This window comes from Colius striatus, chromosome 15 (genome assembly GCF_028858725.1).
Source record: "Colius striatus isolate bColStr4 chromosome 15, bColStr4.1.hap1, whole genome shotgun sequence".
NCBI lineage: Eukaryota > Metazoa > Chordata > Aves > Coliiformes > Coliidae > Colius > Colius striatus.
Window position 1 is genome coordinate 1,787,987 of NC_084773.1, and position 25,830 is coordinate 1,813,816.

Consider the following 25,830-nt stretch of genomic DNA (forward strand, 5'->3'; position numbering starts at 1 on the left):
GGCTGCGGGACCTGGGGCTGTTTAGCCTGGAGGAGACTGAGGGGGAAGCTCATTACTATTTACAAATATCTAACTAGTGGATGTCAGGAGGTTGGGGCAGCACTGTTGTTCTGTTGTATCCAGTGAAAGGACAAGGGGTAACACAAGTTCCATTTTGACATAAGAAAAACCTATTTCAGTGTTTCAGTGAGGGATCCCTGGCCCAGGCTGCCCAGGGAGGATGTGGAGGCTCCTTGCTTGGAGGTCTTCAAAACCTGACCAGACATGTTCCTGTGGGACCTGCTTTGACAGGGGAGTTGGACTGCACTGGCCTCTCTCTAGCAGTTCCCTGTCCCTCTTGAGCCGAGGAGCCCAGAACTGGACACAGGACTCCAGATGAGGCCTCATCAGGGCAGAGCCTTTGACCTCCCTTGACCTGCTGCCCACACTCTTCTTGATGCACCCCAGAATGCCATTGGCTTCTTGCCCACGAAGGCACATTGTTGGCTCATGTTTAGTTTATTGTCAACCAGGACTCCCAGATCCCTCTCCATGTGAGTCACTCGTGAGTTACTCATGAGTCAATCTGTGCACAACTAATTGACAGCAGATCTCCCCATATTTACCAAGTACAGTAAAGTGGAATAAAATGCTTTACACCTTTATTTGCATCTCAGTTTTGTCAACTTGTGTAGCTGTGGCTTAGATGACTTCCAGTTGACTTGTAGTACATGTAGAGTGGAATCTTTTCTGCTTCCAAAAGTCTCTGAATGTGTTTAGACTGACTGCTAAAATAAAAAGCGGCTTGCAATGCCTCTTAAAGTATAAGACGGCAACACCATTTCACTTGTTAGATGGATGGCATTAGTGTGTTCTAGAAAACAATAGAAAATAGTTGTTTCTGTGGAGTCAGTGTGTAGGGATTGTTATTTCTTTTAATGTACATGTGTGCAGGAAAGTGCTTCATTTGGGGATATCAGAAAAGCCTGCTTTTCCCTGTCTTTTGAGTAGTTTGCAGCAGATTTGTCATTTTTACCTTTTCTTATGCTGCTTTTTGGAAAATGGTACTTACTTTACATTGATGGAATAGTGCTTTTGAGGAAACTGCAACATTTTCTTTCAATGGGAAAGTCCTGAGTTGCAGTGTATCTGTAATATTATTATTGCAGTGATATCTGTAAGCATTCTGTGGAATTACAGATTCACTGAGCTGATACAAACACTGATACAAATAATGACCTTTGTTGTTGTGAAATATTTAAGTCAGGAATGCAGAAAGCAGTAAAATGGTATGTTGGAAAGTCTTTCACCTGGAAACTCTCAAGAAAAAATTCCCCTGAAACACTGCAGTGAGAGGAAGGGAAGACAAAGGATCCAGAATGCAAGCACAAAATGCACGTTTGGAATTCAGTTATGTAACAATACGGAATGATCCATCATTTCTTTTCAGCAATGAGTTCAGGTACCGCTGAAGCCAAGGTAAAAATATCATTGTGATCCCATGTCCCAGCAGATGTTAGTTCATTGCATCAGTTCTTACCAGTTTAATTCTTCCATTGTTTGTTAGAACATGAAGAAATGAGCTCAAGTTGCACCAGGGGAGGTTTAGATTGGACATTAGGAAGAGCTTTTTCACTGAGAGAGTTATTGAGCATTGGAAGGAGTTGCCCAGGGAGGTGGTGGAGTCACCATCCTTGGACATAGTCAAAGATGCATAGAGGAGATGCTGAGGGACATGGGTTAGTGCTGGGACTGCCAGTGTGAGGTGACTGGTTGGACTCGATGATCTTAAAGGTCTTTTCCAACTGTGACAATTCTGTGAATGTGGATCCTTTTGTTACAGAGGTAATAGCAACAACAAATTCTGGATCAGCATGTGGCTTCTTTCAATTATTCCTTTTGATGAAAACCCAATGTCACTGAATACTTAAAAGTAAAAAAACCTCCTTCCTTCAGCTGCCCTCCCCTGTAGATGCTGGTGGGCAAAAGGGCTTGGGGAGAAAGGATAAAGTATATTAAGTTTCAAAAAATGTATGTTTCTAGCCAGAATGATAGTGTGATTAATAATTTCAGGTGTCTCAGGATGTGAACTTCAGCTGTTTTATAAACCTTCAGTTCTCTACTTTTTAAGTACAACTTCTAAACCATCACAAAGCACGCCCAGAGGAGCTCTGCAGTACCATTACCTTAGAATGTATGACCTGTACCTTGTGGCAGCTGTTGTGTTTGCATGCATGGCAGTTTCACATTAGCTGTTCTTTTTGCCACATCTGTTATCTTGCTAGTGAATAAACTTTAAAATGACAGCTATTGGCAAATACAAATACTGATCTTGTTTGGAAACTGGTAAGACCATTATTTAGCAAACTTTGTATGTTGATCTTACAACCATTTAAAGCTTTTTGGTTTTGTGATTTGCATAGTAATTCTTTGGATTAGAAAGTTTATTCTTCTGCTAGAAAGAACAGTTTAAGGTGTCTCAAAGTTTATTTGGAGTAAATACAGTTTCCTAAAGGCTAAGGGTTTTTTTTTTCCTTGTAAATCCAAAAGTGAAATATCAGCTTTATTAAGATTGTGTGGCTTTAAATGAGAGGGAGTTGTTGTAACACATACTTGGATCCATCTATGTTCACAGAGAGAAGAAAAACCATTACTCTTTCTTCAGATGGAATACATTTACTGAATACAAATGCAGCAGTGAGATACTGTGAAAAAATCCTCTTTAGTTTTTAATGCTGTGTTAACAAGTTATTAAAATATCTGGTGTGTTTCATGCCTTTCAGCATGGCCTTGCTTTTATCAGGTTTCTTAATCAACTTGTATCATATTCACTGCAAGAGTAAAAGGAGTGTAAAAATGTGGAGACAATAATAAAATGGAATAAGGTTTGAGAAGCATCACAATGGATAGAAGAGAAACAGAGAAGGTCTGAGTCATCATGTTTTATGGAATCATTGGCAATCTTTCATGTTTATATTCCAAATCAATGGAACTCCTTTCATCAGTGTCCCTTTTAACTCCCCGTTGCACTTTGTCATTCAACCCACACTTTGCTCTATGTTTTCCATGCCTTTGAGCTTTTTCTCCCTGCAGGCTTCCTTACAGTGCCACCTGTACTGTTTTTTTTCCTAATTAAAACTCCAAATTTGGCTATGGCCATAAGCATGAAATCCCATGGAAAAGGACTTACCTAAAAACAAGGAGACCCTCAGAATTCAGTGGACTTTGCAAGCTTTTCTGTTGTTATGAATGTCTCACTATGTACATTTTATAGACCAGAGGAGATTTATTGCTGGTAATTTTCATGTTAAGCATATTTGTAGGATTTCTTTACATTTTTAAGCACTATAGGATCTCTGTGTATTTTGGAAAGAGGATGAAATAATGATGCTTTTAGATTTGAAGTTAATGCAAAGGATGATGACATTTAGAAGATGGTGTGTTGCACTGATGGCATTACAAAAGAGTAACAAATGATGTCTAAACACTCATTTAATTTCTAGTTTTAAAGCCAGTGGGTATCTGAACTATGCTTGCAATTTGCAAGACGTAAATGATGGTGGCATTTTGTTGTGGAGTGAGAATGGTTTTAAGAGAAGAACCAGCCTTTTCCCACACAGTAGGAACAATATCTTGGTTAAGAATAGCTCCTGTGGTTATATGGGATAAAGGAGGAATAAATAGCTCCCTGTCTACTACTTTTTTAGGGTAAAGTAACGTGCAAACCCATGTGTGCTCTTTTGGACAAGGTTTTTCACTGAAAAAGGCTGGAAGCCGTATGTAGGCAGAGAAGGAAATCAACACATTTTTAGTAACTATGGGGAGGGGGAAGGGATAGACATCTGCTGATCTGCCTTCAGCTGTGGAATCTCTCAAACAAGTCTGTCTTTGAAGCCATAATATAAATTTCGGCAGAAGAAAACATGTAGCAAGAAAAGATCCCTTTGCTGTGGTGATTCCTTCTTCCTTAAAGATAACAACAGTCTCCTGTGAGTGATGAAAGTGATGGGAAATCTAGGTGTTCCTTTTTGTCTGGATCAGTTTATGCACACCAAGACACTGGCAAACCCCCCAGTATTGCCAGTCCTAAGTGCTCAGAAGTAATCAAGTCCCTGAGAAACTCCTGCTTTACTGGAACATAGGAGGCTTCAAAATACATGACTTGTGAGAATGAAGGCTCATAGAGCCAAAGATTTTTATTCATTTTCTTGTTTCTGTTTGAAAAACAACATTTTTCCCCAAATGTTATGAAGTATAAGACTTGTTCCCTTTCCCATTCTCATCTGTTGTAAGTTAGATTCCTGTCTATTTATAGTGTTGATAATAAATAGGCTGTGGAGTTTAATCACTTGAAAGCTCCTGTCAATAACTGGGAAGACTGCTAAGAGCATTAATGAGTCTCTATATAAACTACCAATGTCCAGTTTGGTACTGGGTTCTCATTTATCATTCTGCCTGAGTTGTTCTGAGGAATCAGGCATACCTTTAAGGAATAGATATCAGTTGTGTTAACGATTTTCCAGTCCTTTGGAAGCTGAGAAGATGTTTTGAGGTAAAGAACAGTCTTTGCTGGGCAGACATATGTTTCTGGTTGTTGAAATTCTCATGTGTATGAAATAGCCCACAAGATGCTGGTGTTCATACATTTGTCCTAGCAAACTAGAGAAGCAAAATGCACAGATAAAGGTTTATTGTGGGCAAAAAATGAGTAATACTTTCAGTGCTCATATGCTTTTCTTCTAGATGTGGATATGCACATCTCTCATCCTGAGACCTTTTTGCCCTCAGCTGAAATACAAAATCTTCCTCTAATCAAGGTCAGAAGCATTGAAACTAATTGTGCTGTTGGTACAAAAGGTGCAATTGCCTTCCCTCCATGAGGGTTTTGTGATGTGAGCTCATTTGGTGTAACAGGAACTGTCTGTCTCCCATTACTCAGAATAATACATGAATGCATTCTGTTCAAATTAATGGGACATGAACGTTTGTTGGAACAGACATGCTCATGAATTGCTGTGAGTTATTCTGTGTGTGTAGACTTCAATGCTGCTTGGAACAGGGTGATAGTGATCTACTGTGTTAAATTAAGAGTCACTTATCGTTGAGGTCTGTGTCCTTCTTTGAGGCACGAGTGGTGTGCAAGTGACTCAGGCACGTGGAACTGCTTTTGCAGTCAGTCACGGGTTGAAATGGGAATAGAGTAATTGTGGCTTAGTATTTTACATAATCAAAACCTTGCAGCCTTTCTTTTTTAATTGAGAAAGAAATCTTATGTAGAGGGAAATAAATTACTTTACCTGGACTGTATGCCAGGGAGTTCTTTCAATTTTCTTACAGGCATAGTCTTCTTTTTCCCCTGTGCCTATAAAACTATGATCTTGGTTTTTGTCTTTCTTCTGTTAATTAATCTGTGTTTTGCAACGATTCTCCTGCTCTTTCTAGTCTTAATTTGTGAATTTATAGTATAATTAAATGCTTAAAATTAAATAAGAACACGTTAGCACACGTCTTTTGTAGTTTGATGTTTTTCAGAGTAGGGAACCTGTATATCATATTAAGATGGGTTATGTAATTGTGTTCTTTCATCTGGCCTAAGGATTCACTTGCTTGGAAATCTCTTAGAGGGTGAGTGTTGAGTTGTTTGCATGAGCTTCTTGAAGCTATTTATCCTCCTTTTTTTCTTTTATTTTTGACTCAGAAAATATTATGTGTGCTAGCAGATCTTGACCTCACTGCCAATGAAGAAAAGCACAGCCATTGTCCTCATCTGTATTCAGCTGATCACAGATTTAAGGTGTTCTTTAAAACAGCATTTGGGGTTTCATAATGCCAAACTTTAGGTGGTGGTAATGCTACTGATAATTCAGAATTGGTCTTTAGCCTTCCTACATTACAGCATTAAAAAAATATCAGTGTTGTTATTCTACCCTTATTCCAATGAAATCTACTGAGTTATTTCTCTTCTATAGTTTCATTTCAGTCTCATATCACAATATTGGGATAACTGACTAGGCATTGAGAACCCATATTAATTCAGATGATAGAGATCTTACGAGAGTTGTTGAGTCAGACTCCACAGGGAGTATTGGGCTTTACTGGCCTAGCATCAATTTTACTCCAGTAAATGCTTCTCTGAAGTCTGGTTAATATCATTAAATTCTTTTTAAAAGAAGGCACTTGTTAAAAGCCATCACATTCATTTGCCACAGTGATCTTTTCTACTGAAAGGCAATAATATCATTTTTCCCTTGGTTTATTATTTAAACAAAGATTTAAAATGTACAGAATATGTGATATATCATACATAGAAATCATTTTTTGAATAAAATGTATATATGAAAAAGGTATTATGTAGATTTTCTGTTTTCCATATAAATGTAATACCTCCTAAATGTAAAATATGTAAAATTATGCAGCCATTTCTATGTATAAGTCTAGAAAAAAAATGAAAAGGAATCGCTAACAAGGTGCATCACAGAATCACAGAATCTCAAAGGCTGGAAAAGACCTTGAAAGCTCATCCAGTCCAACCCCCTGCCACAGCAGGACCACCTAGAGTAGGTCACACAGGAACACATCCAGCTGGGTTTGGAATGTCTCCAGAGAAGGAGACTCAGTGGAACTCTGCTATTTATTGAGAATTACAAATTGCACAAAATTGGATTTTGTGGATCCATTTCATGGCTTCTTTAAGGTCACCTATCATTGCTGTCTCTTAAGAGGCCATCCTCACTTGTCCCTGCCTTCCCGCTGTTTCACTTACAACACAAATGTTCTCAGGATGACAAGAACAATCACCACCGTTCAGCCCCATTGCTTTCCTCATCTGCTTCACCTTGTAGCTATGGGACTGCCAGGCTGGGAGGTGGCACAGTGCAGCTGTGAGGGTCAAAGATCATTGATTTTTACAGCACTGGGTTCCAGTCATCTTTAAGTGACTGTGAAACTATTCCATCTCTCTGGACTGGTTCTTTGTGGCTTCTTTTCCCCCTTCTTCCAAGTCCAGTTTTCCAGCACTATCTCCCTTCTTCATCTGCTTGATTTGAGGAATAGTCCCTGTTGCTATGCTGGTCCTTTGCTTCCAAGCTTACTCTTTCTCAGGTTACTGTGGGTTACCTTCTGCATCCTTCTTTTTTATGCGTCATTTTTGTGTGGATAGTTCCCATTTTCACTGGCTGCATGGTGGCACATGCCTGTGCATTCTGGGATGAGTTTCATTAGAAATGTGAAGGCCAGGAAACATGCAATTAAGCTTTGTGCAGAAGCCATAAATCATTGACAGAGTGGGTTTACAAGCAAACCAAAAAAACCCTAGTTATTGAGCATATTTTTGCTATGCCTTTATTAGGAGGTTGAGCAACAGATGATGGGGTGGTTGTTAACAGAGATTTTACTGTGTTAATTTACCTTCTGTCATCTTGGTGATGGTTTGCAAAGTACCACATAATTAGTGATTCTTGACTCTTATATGGTATTTGCCACTCTTCAAAAGAAAGCCAGGGTTTTAGAGAGGCAGTAAAGGAAATGTGACACAATGTCCTTTTGCAGACCTCTGAACACACAAATGTATGTGTATGTTATGCATATGTATACAGTATATAGAGGCATACACAGACATAAACCCCCCACTTCAGTTCTAGGTTAGACATCTGTTAGCAAAATAGTTAATTTAACTTGACACATTTTGCTTGATAGACTTTGCTGACCATACAAGGAAAGCAATAAAGCCCTGAAACAACTTGAAAACAAAACAAAGCAGCAGAAAGGAAATGGAAACAGAGGAAAGAAAACTGGATAAGTAGCTGGTAGTGACTGTATGGACATACTATTAAAAAGACTGAGATGGAGAAGGGGGAATCATTGTTTCAAGTGACTAGGAAGACAGCAGAAAGCATTGAGGAGTTCTTGGTTTTGATATGTATATATTTCACTTCATAATAAGTGCTTTGCTAACTAGCTAGGGGCTGAAAGCAGAACAATGGTATAACTTCTGTCTCAAGTAGCTGCTTCTGTTGTTAGGAGACTGTTCTTTTGTACCAGCCTCAGTTAATCATTCTAAAAGATCCTACGGCAGTGCCCTGGGACGAAGGAGCTATCACTTAGAAGAAGAATAATGATAGATTTTTATCTTTTTTATTTGACACTGGATTTGTGAATTCAGTGTCTCTTTCAAGCAGTGACAATTTCAAATGCATCAGATAAGTTTGTGTCAGTCAAACCCACATGTTCCAGCAAGTTGGAAGATTAAAACAAACACTCCTGTATCACAGAGGACGCTTAACAGTTAATGAGCGCAATGATATGTTCTTTGGGCCTGATTTGTGTCCTTACTGTTTTCAAATGAGATTGCACTGAGATTTAATTAGAGCTGAGCAGTAGTCACGGCATAACAGCTGTTCAAGTCACAGCCAAGTTCATCTGACAATTGCTTTTCCACACCTTCAGAGAAACCAACACACTCTACCAACTGCCCTGATATCGTTACTAATAACTTTTTTTATTGAAGGTTCCAACTTTTGCAATCAGGTAAGGCTCTTAGATCTCCCTTCAAAGAAATAAGCTTGCATTTCCTTTGAAGGAAATCAAAGCATACAACAAATAAAAAGAACTGTGTATGCTATTTTCCTTAAAATGTGTGTTTCTTTTAAATTAGGGATTGCCTAAGCCAATCTGCGTCAAATTTTGAGGTCCCCAGCTCAAGAGGGACAGGGAACTGCTGGAGAGAGGCCAGTGCAGGGCCACCAAGATGATCAGGGGACTGGAGCATCTTCCTTATGAGGAAAGGCTGTGAGACCTGGGGCTGTTTAGTCTGGAGAAGAGGAGACTGAGGGGGGATCTTATTAACATTCATAAATATCTAAAGGGTGGATGTCAGGAGGTTGGGACATCCCTCTTTTCTCTAGTAGCTAGCAACAGGACAAGGGGTGATGGGATGAAGCTGGAACACAAAAAGTTCCACTTAAACATAAGAACAAACTGTTTCAGTGTTTGAGTGAGGGAGCCCTGGCACAGGCTGCCCAGAGGGGCTGTGGAGGCTCCTTCTTTGGAGGTCTTCAAGACCCACCTGGACATGTTCCTGTGTGACCTGATCTAGGTGACCCTGCTTCTGCAGGGGCGTTGGACTGGATGATCTCTAAAGGTCCCTTCCAACCCCTACCATTCTATGATTCTATGAAAGACTGTGGAACCTGGGACTGTTCAGCCTGGAGGAGACTTAGTGGAAGGCTCATTTATACTTAAAAGTATTTGAAAGGTGTTTGTCAAAAGATTTGGGTGGCACTTTTTTCTGTAGTGTCCAATGGCAGGATAAATGGTAACAGACAAAAGCTGGAACACAAAAAGGTCCACTTAAGCATAAGGAAAAGCCTTTTCACTGTTGAGGTGTGGGAGCCCTGGCCCAGGCTGCTTCCTTTGGAGGTTTCAAAAACCCACCTGGACACGTTCCTGTGCCCTTGGATCTAGGTGGTCTGACTTCAGCAAGGAGGTTGGAGTAGATAATCTCTAGAGGTCCTTTCCAAACCCTACCATCCTGTGATTCTGTAATCTTATGATTTTTATCAGGCCTGTGACTCAGATTTTTATTTTTTATTCTAAGTTTTTGCTGTAAACAGATTTTGCCTTCCCACAGACTACCTCCCATCTGTTCAGGGTAATGGGTTTTCTGCCTATACTCAGAAAGGAGCATATTGCAGGAATCAAGTGAGAAATTTTACCTCAAGAAACCACCAGTCCTTGGAGTCTACTTAAGCTTGGTTGCCAGGACTACTCCATCCTAGGCAAATAGGCCAAAAACATTGAGATCCTCTTGCAGAAAATTGAGAACTATAGCCTACCTACAGAAAGAGAAAGAAGACATGTGTGATAATGAAATGTAAACTTTGTAATACAAACATTGTGATTGAGAAGTGTTCAAGCTCTCAAGTCTTAAATATGTGTAGGTGGGTGGGTGGGAAGAAGGGAAAACGAGTAAGAAAGTGTGAATTCAGAGATGAGATAAAAAGTTGTAATGTCTTTTATAGGGGTATAGTACAAAAAATACTCAGTAAAATCTAAATTAAGTGATGCATTCAATATTGTCTCATATTTAAGCTGAGAATTAATCAAAGTATCATGATATTGTGCATTTAGATTAATCCCTTAAAAGAACCACTTTCTTCAAGCTGTCAGATCCAGACAAGATGCTCAAAATGTAATGATTGCTTCAAGTATCAAAAGGCTTTAAGACTTGGCCACTACCTTTGAAAATTTTGTTTTAAAAACCCAGTAATCTTTTGCTGTGAAGTACTCTGGGCTTGTCTTTCATTTCCAACTTGGAAGTGAAGATGTAGGGGTCAGGAGGAGGTCTTCTCAGTCTCACTGTGTTGTCTTGAATGGTGTTGGTCTGCTGCTTATTTGTACTGATGAGAGTGATACAGTGCTCCATCTGTCAGGATTGTAAGATTCCTTGGAATAGATGCAGAGCAAGGCTCTGCTATTCACTCCTCTTTCTTACTTTGATTATTGAAACAGCATCCCTTGGGCTTATGTTTCAGCAAACAGAGGTTGTGTTTGTTAGCAAGGAGGCACATGAAATGTGTTCTGAGAGAGGAAAGGGAATCATGAACACTCTGTGGCCCAGACAGAGCTATGACTTTTGTAGCAGTAGGTTCTGTGCTTCTGGATATGCTGGAGCATGTTGCAGTTGTCATTAAAGACCATGGAACATTTTTGAGAGAAAGGACAACATTAAGCTCTGCCAAGTAGTTTTCTCCTCAGCAGCAAAGTGCAAAAACCAGTCCAGTGTGTGACATGTTTGTAGAACTGCTTTCAAGGTATTTTTTTAACTGGGGATTGTTGTATGTTTGACTGTACAAGAACAATCTTCTGTTTTCCATTGGGCCCACCATGGAAATACCATTACATTGGAAAGAGCTGCTCACTTTCATTTCCTCCATTCTGAGCACCTATACTGAGAATGCAGTGTTCTGAAATACTTTTAGACACACTGTCCAGCAACCAGGAACATATATTAAGATGATGGCTTCGGTGGAAGTTAATAAGAGAAGATGGAAAGGAACAATGGTTCAGTACCCTCCACAATGTCAGTTTCTACTCTCCATCCTTTCTATCATTGAGGGTTATTGACAAGATGTGGACATGCAGTCACAAGAGCAGTCCTCACTTTGATAGGATAAAAGGATTTAGTCTCTTACAAATTATGAAAATGTGGTAGTTTTGCATATTTTTTTACTGTGTGTCTAGCTACCTAATGATAAACTGGACTAAAAGTGACTGTATATCCTGTCCTTTTTTTTTTGTCCATCTGAATGATGCAAAAAAATTTGTCACCACTTGGAACTGAGGACTTCCCAATTCTCTTTGCCTCACAGTTTTTGACATCTCCACCTGTCTTGCATTAACTTCTGAACGCAAAGTTGTAACTTTTCTTTCTCTCTAGCCCTACCAGTCAGATGGTCAGCTTGCTCCCAGAGCTGTGCCAGCCAGAAGAGTCACAGGGGTGTTACATTCAATAATGGGGGACCACAAGCTTAGAGGTCTCAAGCTGGCAGTGTAGCCGACTGTTTTTCCTTCTACACGACACAGCTCTATGCATGAGGTTTTCTGTGCATGAGAAAGAAAACTTTAGTGACTCTAATCTAGCTGCTGTTATTTTTTAGTAATAATCATGGTTTTTTTAAAGTGTTATTTTAGTTGTTTTCGGTTTCTCAAAGTGAAGCCCGTTACCCCTTGTCCTGTCACTGGATACTGCAGGAAAAAAAGGGCTGCCCCATCCTCTTCACAAACACCTTTTAAATACGTTCTGTAAAAAAGGAGGGCTTTTGGCCAATGCCAGTAACGTACCCGTGTGTCTTTTGAAAGGCTGTGCTATAGGCTGGCTTGTGGTAAGTTCATTTACTTCATTTTACTCTGAGGTGCAGCTGAGAAAACGCTTCAGCCGTTTCTTTTCCCTCATAATTCTTGTGAGAGCAGAATTTTCAGCCCACGCCAGGCAGTAAATAGATGGAAGATATTGTTCAAAGTCCTTGTAGTTGCTCCGACTTTGTTTACAGCGATGTGCAGCGGTTTCGGTTTCAAATCCCCGCTCCTGGCCGCGGAGTCCCCGCTTTTGGGTGCCCGCGCCGTTCCCCTCAGGAGCGGCGCCTTCCCGCCGCAGCTGCCGGCCGGCTCGCACCAGCAGATGGCGCCGCGCCACCGTGCTGAGGCCCTGCCCGTGGCCCGGCGCGGCGCGGCCTGGGCACTGCCGGGGGAATGAAGCGGCTCAAGATACAGCCTAATCTAAAGAGATGGAGATTTTTTGCCCGAAGTCATTCTGATTAAAGGCTGCAGCTCGAGGGCTGTGTTCAGTGTTGGGCCCCTCACTGCCAGAGGGACACTGAGGGGCTGCAGCGTGGCCGGAGCACAAGTGTGATGGGGAATGGCTGAGGGAATGGGGCTGTTCGGCCTGGAGAAGGGGAAGCTGAGGGTTCTAGTGAGGTGGAGGTCGGTCTCTTCTCCCAAGTAACAAGTGATAGGACAAGAGGAAATGGCCTCAAGTTGCACCAGGGGAGGTTTAGGTTTGAGATTTTGATTGTCAGGGTTTAGAACAGGCAGCCCAGGGGAGTGGTTGAGTCACCAGCCCACTGAGGTATTTAGAAGACACGTAGATGTGCTTAAGGGTACAGTTTATTGATGGGATTGAATAGTGTTAGGTTTACTCAATTAGCTTACAATCACAGAATCAATGGTAGAGGTTGGAATGGACCTTCATCAACCCCCTGCTCAACCAGGTCCCACCTAGATCAGGGCACACAGGAACACATCCAGGTGGGTTTTGAAAACCTCCCGAGAAGGAGCCTCCACACCCTCCCTGGGCAGCCAGGGCTCCCTCACCTCACAGTGAAAGAGTTTTTCCTTATATTTAAGTGGAACTTTTTGTATCCCAGTTTATGTCCTTTACCACTAGTCACTGGACACTACAGAAAAAAGTGCCACCCCATCCTTTTGACAAACACCTTTTAAGTTCTTGTATTAATGAGATCTCCCCGTTTTGTCTTCTCCAGGCTGAACAGTCCCAGATCCCACAACCTTTTCTCATAGGAGAGATGTTGCACCTTTAGGTTCTTGTCCTACCTAAATGATTCTATGAAGGAATCTGACCTTTTTTACTACATACATTTAGTGCATATTATGACTATATTATTAAAAAATGAGATCCTCTAGTAAGAAATGTTTAAAATAATAGTAAATAAGATTGCATTTGTAACTCAACAGTGTAGATTTCTTTTTAATTACCTACTGGGCCATGGACTGTGGCAAGCAGTTCATAAGAATGGAGAAATTTGGGCTACAGAAGATTAAAATGAAGTTACTGAACACAACAGGTTTGTTGCTGATTGCATAGAAAAGAAAAGATGTTGTTACAGAAAATAAAGTTATGGAAAACTACTGGAGGTAAGAAGAGCCCTCTGAAATGACATATACAGGGCTCAAGGTAGAAAATAATGACTTCAGGAGTAGTCAGAAATGTTTTGCTGATTTTCTTTAAAAAATTAATAGCCATATCTGCAAGTCGTGGTGGATTTTCTTTCGATTTTACCATTACTTGCTCATTTTATTTTGTTCTTTTTTCTCCATAGTTCACAACAGAAAAAAATAAGGTTTTTTAGAAGATCCTGGCAGCCTGCCTCTGTGTGGGAGTTTGATACGAGAGCTGTCTCAGAGAAATCACTGATATCACTGCAGACTAATTTGTGTTGGTGCAGTAGCAAACCAGAATGAGAGTAGCAGCCTTTCTTTCTTAAGCAAATTCAACTTGCAGTATGGATATCCTGGGTCTCTGAGTCTGAAAGGTTTTCAATACATCCTGAACTTTCTTCCCAAGGGACCTTATTGTAGAATAATCAAGAAAATACTCTGAATGCTGTTATTTGTTCATGTTTTGTTTACTCACCAGGATGATCATCCTTGCCCAGAGTAATAAATTCACTAGCAAAAATATTTACCAGTAACTAGCTGCAGATTTTGGATCTTACGTAACAAGGGCTTGCACATGCCTGCTGTTTCAGTCTTTGCCAAATGGCAGTATCTTCATGGGAAAAGCACTTCTGTCTTCTTCTCTAACAACTCCCACCGCTGTGAATCAGTGCCATGAACTGCAAGCTTGTGGTTGCCCAAGGATGCATTAGTGGAGAGGTGACTAGTAGCATAAGCTAGCCACTTCCCATTAGGGACCCAAGTGGGTGGGTGTAGCCCTCAGAATGACGTAGGGCTGGATTCAGTTCATCTCTTGGGCATCCTTGACTAACATGCTATATACTGCCAGCTGAATTTGAAGCAGCCTTTCAACAGTACAGCTCCTGGAGAGAAGATCTTCTCAAATCTCTGAACTGTTCAAAAACTTTGCTATTGTGGGCAAAAGAGAACAGGTCCCCTTCTCACCCCTGTAGGGACTGGGGACATTGATCCCAGAGATGTGGAATGTTCAGTTATGGAATTAATACAGCTGTGGTTTTATATGCCAAAAGAAGTTGCTCTTTGCATCTTAATTGTTTCATATCTGTAACACTACCAATTTTGGGCGTTGAATCTCATATTTGACAACATCTAGTTGTGAAAAAAAAGACAACTGTGCTTAGCTGGGAAGGGGAAGAGATGTTGGAATGAAGTTCCACATTCAGCAGTTGCCTATACTCCTTCCAGCTGTGAGATACTGCCAGTCAGCCAGGGCTCTGTGCTGCTGGGGATCTTGCAACACTGCCTCATCAGGAGATTTCTGCTCAAAAGATTGGCAAACTGCTGGATTTCAAAATCCCAAATTTGAGGTACAGTATATTATTGCTTGGTGCTGAGTTCCAGAGCTGAATGTGACCTGAGTGTAATGCAGACTGTTCATGGGGCAGCCTGTGCAGCTGTGTAGCAAACACTTGGGACAATAAGGGACTTACTTGATTCCAATGTTCATTAAGCTCTAAAATCTCAGGTCCTTTTGTTTTACAAACAATGAGGAGGGTGTGAGAAACTCTGGGATTTTGTGCTATTGCACTGTGTAGTTAGACCAGAATGAGTGTATCACTTATGGAGATTTCAATGCTGTTTTAAATTCAGCTCCAGCATTGTAACCAAATAAAGTGTTGCACAGCTGCCTCCAAAATTCCAAACCTGTCAGGCACCACTTTCATGAAAGTTATTGTCTGATATCCTGGTCGTGTTTCTCATCTTTAATGGCTTCGCTTTGGTCACAATGTCCTTGAGGACTTGTGGTATGTTTTGTGTTACAGATCCCAATGGACTTTTCCTGATTTTTGTTTTTATGGACTGTTTCTATGTAAGAATTTTTAAAGCCTCTATTCCCAAGATCAGCCTCACCTGGGGAAGGGAGAAGTAATGCTTCCACTCTAGTGTATTAGTTGTGGTGCCAGTTCACTGGAGAGAAAAAAAGCATTCACTAATTTCAGCAGTACCAGAAAATTCCATTGCTCATTATTCCATAGTAGGAAGCTGGGTATCCTTGGGAATGCAGGCTCTTAGTTATTTGGCTTTTCAGAGAATACTGAAATCAAGAAACCAAACGTGGGTATTTTAAGTACAGACAAAAATCTATGGGATTATGCTTTTAATATTTTAATATTGTAATTAAGGCTGGTTAGTTTAGTTTTGTCACATACTTGGGAAGCTTAATTTTGAGCAGAAGAGACTATTCCTTCTAGTGGAAGACTTACAGTAATGCTAAAATCTGTTCCTTGCCATATTTTCAGAAGAGGTACTATATTTTTAGATCTTCACTGATGTGGTATCTTGTCTGAGGAGTACCAGGTCTGAAAGTATGGCCAGAGAAGGGATACGTGGAGGCACCCTGGAAGTGGTAAGATGTTAATCTGCTGTGCCATTGCACGTGTTTCCCTGCAGAATGTGGCATAAAATGTGCTTGAAAAAAGCAAGCAAGCAAGCAAACAAACAAAAACAAGTGAAAAAGTGATACTGGCAAAAATATTTCTTATTTTCTTGATATCTATTTGTACTGACATTTATCAGTATAATGTGTTTTCAATGGCTATTGGAACTTGGCAGCATTCTAGGCCTTCCTCCAAAGCCTGTGGGTAGATAAAATGCATGTTTCTAAAGCTTGTTCTTCCATAATAACTGATAAATCAATATCTTTGTTCTACTGAGCACTTCTTTGCCTTGGGGGTAGTTGCACTGAAGGTACCACCCAGCTTTCTGATATGCTGGGAATGCTATTTAGAGTCAGAGGAGACTAATGAGACCAGTGGAAACTGTGTAAGTATATACACCTGTGTGTGTGTGTGGGGGAACTAAACCCTTGATAATATTGAATAATTAAGCTTAAATATTTTAGGATAGAAGTACAGAAAGCATGAGGAATTTATTAATTTAATCAACACTGATGCCAGTGCAGGTGCCATCAAGCCAGAAAGATGACCATGGATCTGTGAGGGAGGGCATTTTTAGCCAATCTGATATACACTTCTTCCTACAGAAGAGGGCAGCAAAAGCTACAGACTCTTGCTTTACTGCACCTAATGAAGATGAGAGACATCAAGGGAGACAAGAAACTTCTAGAGAGAGGCCAGCACAGGGACTCTACGATGATCAGGGGACTAGAACATCTCTCCTGTGAGGAAAGGCTGCGGGACTTGGGGCTGTTCAGCCTGAAGAAGTCTGAAAGGGGACTTTATTAACCCTTGCAAGTATTTAAAATGTGAATGTCAAGAGGATGGGGCAGCACTTTTTTTTCTGTAGTGTTCAGTGAGAGGACAAGGGTAATGGACTAAAGGTGGAACACAAGAAGCTCTACTTAAACATGAGGAGAAACTCCTTTGTTGTTGAGGTGAGGGAGCCCTGGCCCAGGCTGTCCAGGGAGGGTGTGGAAGCTCCTTCTTGGGAGGTTTCCAAACCCCACCTGAACACGTTCCTGTGTGACCTGATCTAGGTGGGACCTGCTTTGGCAGGGGAGTTGGAGTAGATGATCTCTAAAGGTGCTTTCCAACCCCCACCACTCTATACTGTGAAACCAAGTTAATTAAGTAGAGCTTAATTCTATTTGATCTGCTCAGAGAAAGAGGGCAGCACATGACTGTCCTAAATATAAGCATAAAAGCAGAAGTTTCAGGTGTGTGAAAAAAAAAATGAAACATGAAAGACTGTTTTACACTGATTATTTGGGATCTTGAGTCAAATGGGGCCACCAGTATTCCTGTAATGTGAAGCTAGTGACAGAATTGGAAGAGACTCCAGATCTGCATGATGGAGGTGAAAGAATGTCTGAGCCATAGATGAAAGCAAAAAAATCTTTATGCTTCAGACACTTAAATCTAGTTCAGTATTGGTGGAGCTATGGAAATGTTGCTGCATGGGTGTTGCATGTTTGTGGGATGTCTTTGAAGAAAACACTCAGACTTGCCTGTACCACTGCTGCCATTCTCTCTGTATATATATATATACACACACACTTATATGTAAGTATATCTCTGATAAGATATTCTGGCACTTGTGGCAATCCTTTCTTCCATTACCTCATTTCCCCTGGATTTTGTACATGTGGGGGCCTGAAGATTTAAGGTTTGACATTAAGACTGAAGGTTTGAAGCTGTACTACAGGTTTGAAGCTGGTTTAGCTACCAGCTGTGTCTGAAAGGCATGTATTCTCTTCCACTTTCTCTCCAGACATGCACAACTTACACACTTCCCCCTCTTTCTTGCCCCTTGATGAGTACTTTGTTCAGAACCTCATTTATAGGGGAACTGGCTGGAGAGGTTTTTAAGATACAGTTGCTATGTTAAGTGCAGGATCCCCAAAGGTGAATATTCAAACAACTTGATAGGCCAACATATCGTGTATGAAGTATCTCCTTGTGGTGTCTCCAGGCATGAATGATTGTAATTTTCTCACCTCAGAGTCACACAAGCTGCCTCGAGCCATTTAAAATGCCTTAAAATATTCAAAGTAAATAGAGAAATTCAAAGGCAGATAAACTTCTGCCCAAGAGTTTATTGATAATGGGGATTTGGCCTGGAAGATTCTTTCACTCCATGCTGGTTTTTATGGCATTTCAGATATTCTCAGAAATTACCTCTGTCAAAGTCTTTTAGACTCACATTCTTTACCTGAATAGAAAAGCAATAAACTAAAATATCTGTGGATGCTATTTCTAGATGGCTTGTGTTTTTTTTCTGTCATAAACTAATCACCAATTGCTGCATTGTGTGAGATTTCTGCTGAGAGAATGTAGAGTGCCTTACTTTATAAACAGTGGAATTGCTCCTTAACAGTTTGTACTACTTTATCTTTGTTGTCAATAGAATGAGAAGTTGGAGAGAATGGATGACTTAGTTGGTAGGAACACATGGAAATGACAAATTGAACTTGGTTACTTTGGCCTGCAATGTTATTACACTGGCTGTAGCAGATGAGATGAAGGAATTTATAGCAACTGGTGCAGAACATGCAGCACTGAGAACCCTTAAAACCTTCAGCAGTGTTTGGAATAGTAATATTTCATAATTTGGCTAGTGAAGTTCTTCCTGTATAAAATTTGGGACTTTTTGTTCATCTCATGAGTACAAAATATTTTTGTGAACCTAACCATGGGAAAGCTTAGCAGCTGTTTTAATGAGTCTAACAGCTTTGGGAAAGGTTATAATGTGTTGCATCACATATGAGGTCTTCTAGTGATGAGGGAATGAACATTTAAAAAGACTTTCATTTGTCATTTACTTTATGAAAAGAAGAAGAAAAAAAAGAACCACAGAAATGACGTCGTGACTATAAATCTTGCACAGAAGTACTGGGCTAATGGGAAATAGTATGTAATCAGAGGTGTGGGGTTTTGAGACATTACCAAAAAGACAGACTCGCCTGCAGTCCTGAAAGACTATTTGTTTCACCTTGAGTGGGCAGAAAACGAGGCATTTGCAGGAAAGTGTGCTGTTCAAGAGACCCAGAATATTTAAGCTCAAATGTGAGATTCAAGAGTAGGAGGCATTTTCTTCTTGATTAGATCTCTTAGTAAAAAACACTGTATTCAGGCACAGAACAGAATGACAAATGGAAAGGCTCCTGATTAAACAACAAAGGTGGTTCTTGGCATGGAAGATCTGATTTGTGCTGTGAATGAATAATATGTCTCTGTTTAACAATTAGAGTGGAGGAGATAACACTGTGATCTATGCCAAGGGGACAGAATAATTTGGGCCACCAATATGATCAAGGGACTGGAGCATCTTCCTGATGAAGAAAGGCTGCAGGATCTGGGGCTGTTCAGTCTGGAGAAGAGGAGACTGAGGGGGGATCTTATTAATATTTACAAGTATTTAAATGGTGGATGGCAGGAGGTTGGGGCAGCACTTTTCTCTGTTGTACCTAGCAACAGAACAAGGGGTGATGAGATGAAGCTGGAAACTAAAAAGCTCCATTTAAATATAAGAAAAAACTCTTTCATTGTGAGGTGAGGGAGCCCTGGCACAGGCTGCCCAGGGAGGGTGTGGAGGCTCCTTCCCTGGAGGTCTTCAAGACTGGTCTGGACATGTTGCTGATTTAAATGGGACCTGCTTCTGCAGGGAAGTTGGACCAGATGATCTCTGAAGGTTCCTTCCAAACCCACTATTCTGTGATTCTGTGAATCTATTAATTTGTTTTTAAAAATAGTAATAAATTGTGAGGAAAGAAAAAAAAGGGGAGGATTGAGTCAGGGACTGTGGAAGCCTCTGAAGGTGCCACATATCAAGCTGTTCTGAAAAGCAGAACCCTTTCTAGCAAGGAGGATATGCAGCACAGAAGGGGACATAAGCTGACATTCTTTATTTCTAGATTGTTTATTCTTTCTTTTTAAATATGCTTTTTAGAGCTGAGTCTCTTTGAGCAGCTTCTCTGTGCTCTGGGCAGGAAAATGTTCCACTGAAAAATGTTTACTGTGCTTTGTCATGGATTTAGCCATCACTACTAAAGGGAATGGGGAAGAGTGTGAGGGTTCAGTGCCTCGGCAGAGGAAATGCTGCATGCAAGACCTCTGTAATTTAAGCATGTACAGAAATTAGGGAAAGAATCTGGGAGAGGGATGTTTCCTACAGTTTCCTACTACTATGTAAAGTTTGGACTGCTCAAATAGTTGTGCTTTCATGATCCTCGATGAAACCAGATAGATCAGCAATGAAGAAATCTTGTAGCTTGATAGAATTAACCATGTGATAGATTCCAATAGTAGGCCATCTGGGGTGGGTTCACCATGTGCTAACATACACCAGGCCCCTGACTGGTTGGGTTTGTTCTCTTTCAGTATATTGTGGTTGACAAGATTAGTGTAGGTGCAGTTGAGACAGGGATTTCAGGTAAAGATACACAGTGAAAACTGACACACATGTTACTGCTGGAAACTGTATGATATCAAAGAAAATAAAGGACTATGTTGTGCCATTGGGTACAGAAGAAAATGATAAATAATAATTTCTGGTGTGACCTCAGTAGATTAAATGATAGGCTAAAATGCAATTGTTTGTAAGTTACCTTATTGGCAGAGGCTAGCACTTTGTATTTGATACAATGTATTTTCCTCTTCAAAAGGCTAGGCTATGACTTAGAATGAAGAGCTGTATTAATTGTGTTCTGCCTGTCACACTGGGAAAAGAAAGGTTTGTATGAAATTAAGTTTCCATTAGGGTTTGTGTGAATTGTGAGCTCACACAGTGAAGCACTAGAAAGAGCAAGCAGTGTGTCCCTGTGGTTCCAGTGCTTCCTTTGAACCTACTCTTTCATCAAACTGAGTGATGAAGGGCAAAACTTTGCTGGTCTGATACAAGTGTGAGCTATGGAACCTGTTAATATAAGCTCTGCTATTTCAGAGCCAAGAAAATGTGCTGCTCTTCAGATTTACAGCCTCCTGGTAATGGAGATTATCATTAATCTAATGAAATCCAACCCAACAGGGAGCACTACTCAGGCCATGCATTTGATATGGTCCATCACTTACTTTGTGGTGACGGTCTGCTGCTTTTAAGGCAATTTCTGTGTGAAGTAGTAGCTTGAGAAAACATAACTGTTTTAAGTGAGAGTGAAATACTGGCTAGGTCAATTGCTGAAAGTATATCTCCACCGTGCAAAGGGCTAAAAACAACATGTTTTAAATCCAAAAAGATCTTTGCAGAATCTCAGTAGCACATTTAAGTGAATCAAGGTCTCTAATCTTAAACAGGAGGGCTTTTTATCCAAGTTTCTTATCAGTCTCCTGTTGCAGAAACATGGACCAAGTGAATACTGAACATATGAAGGATAAGATGGTTATCAGGGGGAGTCAACATGGCTTCACCAAGGGGAAATCCTGTTTGACCAACCTGATGCCTTCTATGAGTGCATAACCAGATGGCTAGATGAGAAGACAGCAGCAGATGTCATCTACCTTGACTTCAGCAAGGCTTTTGACACTGTCTCCCACAACATCCCCATCAGAAAACTCAGGCAGTGTGGCTTGGATGAGTGGATGGTGAGGTGGATGGAGAGCTGACTGAATGACAGAGCCCAGAGCGTGGTGATCAATGGCACAGAGTCGAGTTGGAGGCCTGTGGCCAGTGGAGTTCCACAAGGATGGGTTCTGGGGCCACTCCAGTGCCTAGTTCTGGGCTCCCCAGCTCAAGAGGGACAGGGAACTGCTGGAGAGAGGCCAGGGAAGGGCCAACAAGTTGATCAGGGGACTGGAGCATCTTCCTTCTGAGCAAAGACTGTGGGGCTTGGGGCTGTTTAGACTGGAGAAGAGGAGACTGAGGGGGAATTTTGTTAGTATTTACAAATATTTAAATGATGAGTTTCAAGAGATTGGGGCAGCACTTTTTTCTGTAGTGTCCAGTGGTAGGACAAGGGATAATGGAAAGAAGCTGGACCAAAACCAGTTCCATTTAAACTTAAGAAAAAACTATTTTCCTTTTGAGGTGAGGGAGCCCTGGCACAGGCTGCCCAGGGAGGGTGTGGAGGCTCCTTCCTTGGAGGTCTTCAAGACCCACCTGGACACGTTCCTGTGTCACCTGGTCTAGGTCAACCTGCTTCTGCAGGGGAATTAGACTGGATGGTCTCTAAAGATCCCTTCTATCCCCCACCATTGTGTGATTCTGTGATAAATGTTGACAGTCTGCAATTTGTGTACTCTAGAGGGTGCTGCTCTTCCAAATGATCAACAAACTTTTGCTCTGTTTTGCTCAGCTGGCACTAGAATTATTTTTTGATTTACAGTCTGCTTATTGATAGGATCAATAACTGGTTCTCAGTTCACTACTCAGTCATCTCCAGACATCGGTGCTCAAATGCAACTGATTCTTCTGAACTTTCCTTAATTTGTACAGAAATCAGACCCTAAATGCTGTGCTAAATTGCCAAGTGCAAATTGCAGTGGTTAAAGGTGAGCAGTGCTGGGAAAATAAGAGACTTGAAGCATGTGCAATGGTTTGCAGGCTTGAACCCCACATATTTGCTAGGTGCATGCTTTTGATTTCAGCTTAGATTTAGGACTTGCAGATAAGCTCATCACTGCGGTGATAAAGAATGCAAATTGACATAGTGTAAGCCTGGTGCACGTTAGCAAATGGTTTTCCTGTTGGTTTTTCTGCCATTCAAAGCATCAGTTTTGAGGCTTTGTTCAGTTGTATGAAATGACACCATAGTGGTTTCATGGCATAGTAAGATAATGCAGAAATATATGTAGCTGCTATGTAGTTTGAGGGGAATATTTCAGGTCTTTTTTAATATAGTTCAAGGGCTGGAAGGGACCTGGAAAGCTCATCCAATGCAACTCCCCTGCCAGAGCAGCACCACCTAGAGCAGGGCACACAGGAATTTGTCCAGGTGGGTTTGACTGTCTCCACAGAAGGAGACTCCACAGCCCATCTGGGCAGCCCCTTCCAGTGCTCCCTCACCTCATCAGGGAAGAAGAGTTTCCTTGTGTTTCTTTGGAACCTCTAATGTTCCAGCTTGTCCCCGTTGCCCCTTGTCCTATCATTGGCCATCACTGAGAACAGCCTGGCTCCAGCCTCCTGACACCACCTTGTTGTCCTTGCCAAAGTTCCCTTAAGTAGTACGAGTTCATCTTAGGCAGCATGTATGGCAACTATATATTCTAGAGTTGTTTAATTTTAAATATGCAAGATTTTTATCCAGCAAATGAATTGTGAAGCAAGAAATGCAGAACCATTTCACATATGTTGAAAAGATTCTGCCTATGAGAGGTCTTACTGGTCTGACCACCTCTGACTCCAGTAGGTGACATTCATATTAGTAGCTATCTGTTTTCTCCATGTTTAGGCTTTGGAAAGCAATAGTTTGCAGATTGAGTTTCAGGTAAATAATGACATGGCTGGTTTTTGTGCTCTTCCCTATGTACAATGCAAGAAATTGTCAACAATGGGCAGCCAAGCATTACTTCAATTGGGGTCTGTTTGTTTTGTTGGCTTTGCTCTTGCTGACAGCTAATCTCACACATCTCAAATGCCTTGCTGGAGATCCCAACCTTGGAGGCATTACTTCCTCACCACAGAGGTGCTCCAAGAGCTGCTATACAGGCATTCTGTGCTCAGTACTGATAGCAATGGGGCATCACAGGAATTCCAAACTACAATCCAATGAAATTCTGTAATTCAATAACACCAAAGAATTTTGTTCTCCATCTCCCCCCTAGAAAAAATAATAGTTTAAACATGTCATAAATGTCTTTATGATAGGATTGCACATTTCTCATATGGCAAATGGGAAATAATTCAAGCAGGGCATGACTGGGTTTCCAAAGTACAGTAAATAATATGAAACCCAGGTGTTATTGCACAGCAAACTCTTAAGAGTTTCTTAGGAGTTTATTCTGAAATGACTGAGTCAGGGCTCTTTGTTGTAAGGTGGTTTTTTTTAGAGGTATCAGGATAAATTCCTGCAGTTTATGGCTCAATACTTGGAGAATGTTATTGAATATTACACATTTTTCTAAAAATTGTTGTTTAAAGCCACTTTGAAATTAAGTCTCTTAAATGTCACATTTGTTTTTAACTCAGATTGCCTAACTTCAGTACTTAATATTGCTGTTTATTTTCAAAGCTGAAGTCATCTGTTGAAATATGAATCATGCCAGAGTTTGTTTAAGGGTTACTTCATGTAAATGCTGTTTAAGGACTGAATTTAAAGCAGTAGCATCTCACCTTAACTAATGTGTTTTCAGCACGTTTCAGTATGTTCAGTGCACTAAAGAATTCTCTCTCTTTGGCTCTTTGTGGTTTCTATTTCCATTTAATCTCATAAAGAACTAATCAACTGCTGATAGTTATTAGGGGAAGCATTATGGGAGGTTTCATCTCTATAGAGTCAAGTTACCATTCAGCTTTGAAGAGACTGGGTATTACTCTAAGCTTATGTTTCAGTGTACGAGAGGCAGCTTGACTGTAGCAATCATTGTGTTATATAGCCACTGTACTCCTGTTTAAATTAAATGTGCTATGTGGTGTCCAACAATGCATTTACCTCACCTGCTGCTGCATCAGAAAGTGTAGGAGATCATCCTGTTAAATTCAACAATATAGTTACTGTTAAATTCATGGGGATCAGGATTGGTGTTTTAAATCTTTTTTGAAGTGGTAAATCTTAGTTTTTCAAAGGGACTTTTAAACTGTCTGCTGTTACAAAGTGGTTGTTTTTCTCCCGAGGCAGATGTGTTATATTTGAACATGAGACCCTCCCCTCTGCTCTGTGTCTTTTGTGGACTTTTCTCAGGATAATACAGATGTCCTTAGTTTTTCTGCACCTATTAGAGTAACATGGTCCAGCTGATGCTTCAACATAAACAGCATATTTAACTTCTGCTTTTGTTGTTCACAAAAATATTTGCTAACATCCCGAGTACCCACTTTCTAAAGTAAAATAATAGATTTCAAACTTCTCATTTCCTATTTATTTCTCAGAAGAAAACAATATAAAGCAAACACTTTCTTCATTGTCAACTTCTTACCAATTGTCTATTTGTACAGAATTAATTATTGGGTGAGATTTTAGTTTGCCATTTCAGTATAAACACTTTCTTTGCTCTCTCTCATTTTTTTATCCATCATACCAAAGATATCTTTAAGAAGCATGTTGCCAAAGGCAGTGTTTTTAGTTTACTGTTAGGAAGTTTGGTTCTACCCCTACTGAAACCAATGATGAAACTCTTCTGGACCTCAGTGGGAAAGGATTTTCCAGACGCAATGGTGAACTGTTTTAATATTTAGTATATAGATTATTTTCACTAATGAAGTAGGTTTAGTTTAATGTAGGAACACTTTGTCAGATGTTGAAAATGAAAAAAAAAAAAAACCCTCCACATTTGACAAGATGTTTTGTGATGTTCTGGTTTTGGGCTTGCATAGAAATACAGATGGAAAAATACTCTAAGCTTTGGCTTGAGTAAAGAAGGTGCAGAGAGACTGATACCTTATCCCTTTTCTAACTTCTGAGCAGTAGTTCCCTTTTGCCAACAGATTAATTGATTGATTGATTTGTTTATTTTTAATTCCCATTTACTCCATAGCACATATATGCCACCTAAGGCATCCAACTGACAGATTCCTAGAAGAATGTCTACTTGTTAGGCCTGGGAGACTGGATCATAATTACTCAGAAACTCTCCTTTGGATTAATTACATTGTCTCAAGTTAGAATCTAGAAAAAGCAAAACTGACCATTAAATCAGACACAAATTTGGTGACTACAGCCTCCACTGCCTCTGATACTTTCTTTAAAAACAATAGAAGCTTTCTAAGCATAGTATTCCCAATAAAAGAGTTTTTCTAAATAAGCTAGGTGGGTAAAGATTGACATGAGCAGTTGTTAGGATGTTTTTCACATCATAATGAATTTCC

The 25,830-nt window shown here is 40.4% G+C and overlaps 1 protein-coding gene across 1 annotated transcript in view; it reads left to right on the forward strand.

Moving 5' to 3' along the window:
• Window positions 1-25,830, forward strand: part of SYN2 (synapsin II) — a 194,097-nt gene that overhangs the window by 47,867 nt on the left and 120,400 nt on the right. The window lies entirely within an intron of this gene.